Genomic DNA, 3,025 nt, shown 5'->3' with positions numbered 1-3,025 from the left:
GCGTCCCCGCGCGCCTCCGGCCTCCGCCCGTCCCCGTCCTCTCTCCACGGCTCGCCGCAGCCGGCTCGCCGCCGCAACGGATCGGGAGGCGACCCGATCCAGCCGGCCTCCCGAGCCTCCGCGTGGGCCCTGCAGCGCCGGCCCAGCCTGCCCTTCCCCTCCGGCCCAGAGTCGGCCCAGCCCAGCTCCGCCTCTCTTCGGTCCAAGGCCACGCTGGTGAGTCCTGCTGCTATCCCCCGCCATGTGCGACGTTTAGTCATTCTGCGCTCACCCTGTTATTTTTCGAAAAACGACCAAGTCCCCAGATTCCAGTAATTTTCATGCCATGTTTGACCTGTCATATCTCTGCATCCGTAACTCCGTTTCGTGCGTGTAATATGTCACATTGTTCGTCTCGACGAGCACATCATTTCATGCCATTGCATCATTTTCATTTGAGGTCATCTTGATGCCTGAATCATCGTTGTAAGAGTGCTTCATGATGTTTTCTGCTGTCTGTTATCAGAACGAGCTCTTTTGTCATTTTTGCCATGATTGATGTGTGCATCCTATGAGGTTGATGTCCACATGTGTTTTGAACTATGCCATGTCTTCTTTACAGAGGTGCTTACCATGTATTTTTGTGATCAATGTGGTGACTAGCACAAGCATGCAAACTAGGCATCATGATATTGCTGATTTTAGTCCCTGTTCTGCTGTTATTTTGATGCCATGTAAACATGTTGCTACAGAGAGATCCATGCATATTTTGAGATACTTCAGTAAGGATGTTTTGAACATATGGTGTTTGTCTATCCATTCATGCCCTTGTTTGTAATTATGGAGTAGTCTAGCATGTCATTTTCGTGCTCTACTTTTGCTTCAAAATGTTTCCTGGCAGATTGTTTACTTGTTATTCAATTTTGCCAAGGTTGTTGTAGTTGATCCTTGCATGCTATGGACTTGTTCTTGACTTGGTTTGTTTCACAAACATGTCTTCTTGATGATGCTATGCTTATATTGTCATGCAATGACTTGTGGTGAGTGAATTGAGCTTGTTAAGTAGTGTACATGATGTTGCTGTTTTGCTAGGCTGAATCTGTTATTTCGTGATGCTATATAAACATGTTGCTACTAATCATTCTATGCATAATCTGGAGAGGATCACTAAATATGTTTTGTTCTACATGTTACGCTCTATCAATCCATGCCCCTGGTTTCATTTATAACCTGCTGTAGCTTGTTCATATCTTGCTCCAAAGTTGCTGCATAATGTTGCTGTCAGCCTGTTAACATTAAGTTTAGTTGTTATCGTGATTGTTGCCAGTGTTCCATGCACCCTATGACCTTGCTATTGCCATGCTTAGCTTCACAAACATGCCTTCTTATTGTTGGTTGCCTTGCCATGCTATATATTGCTCTGTAGTGAGTGGTACAAGCTCATCTACATGCCTTCATTTCTGTTTCTGCCATGTATGAATCTGTAATATAACTTGCCATGTTTACATGGGTGCCATCATATTTTCTGATCCTTTTTGGCTTATGGTCAGTAAAGGACTTTTGATCTATGCTTTGAGTAGAATCATGCCATGCCTTTGTTTGCCATTATAAGTTCCTGTAACATGTTGTTTGATAGCTCTAAACATTACATCGTGATGTTATTTTCTACAAAGTCTGGAATTGTTATAACTTGCAATCTTACCATGTGTGTTTGAGCATGTTCTAGTAGTTTCTGGAGATAGCTCAGTGTTCATGTTTTGTTATGCTTTACCTGCACATCATGCCCATGCCTTCTATTTTCATGTTGAGATGCTGTAGCATATTGTTTTGATGCTTGTAATATGCCTAGTTGCTGTTTTGGACAGCTTGTCCTTGTAACTTGTTTCATGTGTGTGTTGAACCGTTGCTCCGTTTTGGGTGTGCTCTATATGAAACTTGCTTAATTTTGCATGTAGCTTCATATTATCATGTTGCATCCTTGTTTTGAGGTGTTTGCTTGATGTTTGTATGCATTTTGCATCAATGCCATGTTTAACTTGTTTTGCTCATATCTTCTAGGCCGTAGCCCCGAACTAATTGAACTTTATATGTAACTTGACTAGAATCTCGTGTAGATCATCGTGGTGCTCTTTAACTTGTTGTTAAACCACTTCAACATAAGGTTTGTTCAGATCTGGACCAATTTCGAAATATGCATATGAGGACTTACCGGAATTGTTATATGTTGTTCCCGGCCTCATTTAAACTTGCCTTGATGTGTTGCTCTTGTTTGCATCATCTTTTGCCATGAGTAGCTTCATGTAGCCGTGTCATGCATCATGCTTGTTGTGCATCATGCCTTGTTCATGTGTGGTGTGTTTACCTTGTTGTGTGCTTCTTTTCGATAGTTCCTGTTTCGTTGCGATCGTGAGGATTCGTTCGTCTACGCTTGGTTCGTCTTCGTGGCTTCATCCGTTCGTCTTCTTCATGGACTCGTCTTCTTCCTAGCGGGATTTCAGGCAAGATGACCGCTACCCTAGATCTCACTACTATCATTGCTATGCTAGTTGCTTCGTTCTATCGCTATGCTCCGCTACCTATAACCTGTTTATCAAGCCATCCCATATTGCCATGAACCTCTAACCTTTGACACCTTCCCTATGCAAACCGTTGTTTGGATATGTTACCACTTTTGCTCAGCCCCTCTTATAGCGTTGCTAGTTGCAGGTGAAGTTGAAGATTTCTCCATGGTGGACAGGATTTTGGTTGGGATATCACAATATCTCTTATATTATTAATGCATCTATATATTTGGTAAAGGGTGGAAGGCTCGGCCTTATGCCTGGTGTTTTGCTCCACTCTTGCCGCCCTAGTTTCCATCATACCGGTGTTATGTTCCCGGATTTTGCGTTCCTTACACGGTCGGGTGATTTATGGGACCCCCTTGACAGTTCGCTTTGAATAAAACTCCTCCAGCAAGGCCCAACATTGACTTTTACCATTTGCCTCACCACCACCTATACCTTTTCCCTTGGGAGTCGCTCTCTCGAGGGTCATCTTTATTTTA

This window comes from Triticum aestivum, chromosome 6B (genome assembly GCF_018294505.1).
Source record: "Triticum aestivum cultivar Chinese Spring chromosome 6B, IWGSC CS RefSeq v2.1, whole genome shotgun sequence".
Taxonomy (NCBI): Eukaryota; Viridiplantae; Streptophyta; class Magnoliopsida; order Poales; family Poaceae; genus Triticum; species Triticum aestivum.
The sequence above is the reverse complement of the archived record's forward strand: the minus strand, read 5'-3'. Positions refer to the sequence as shown.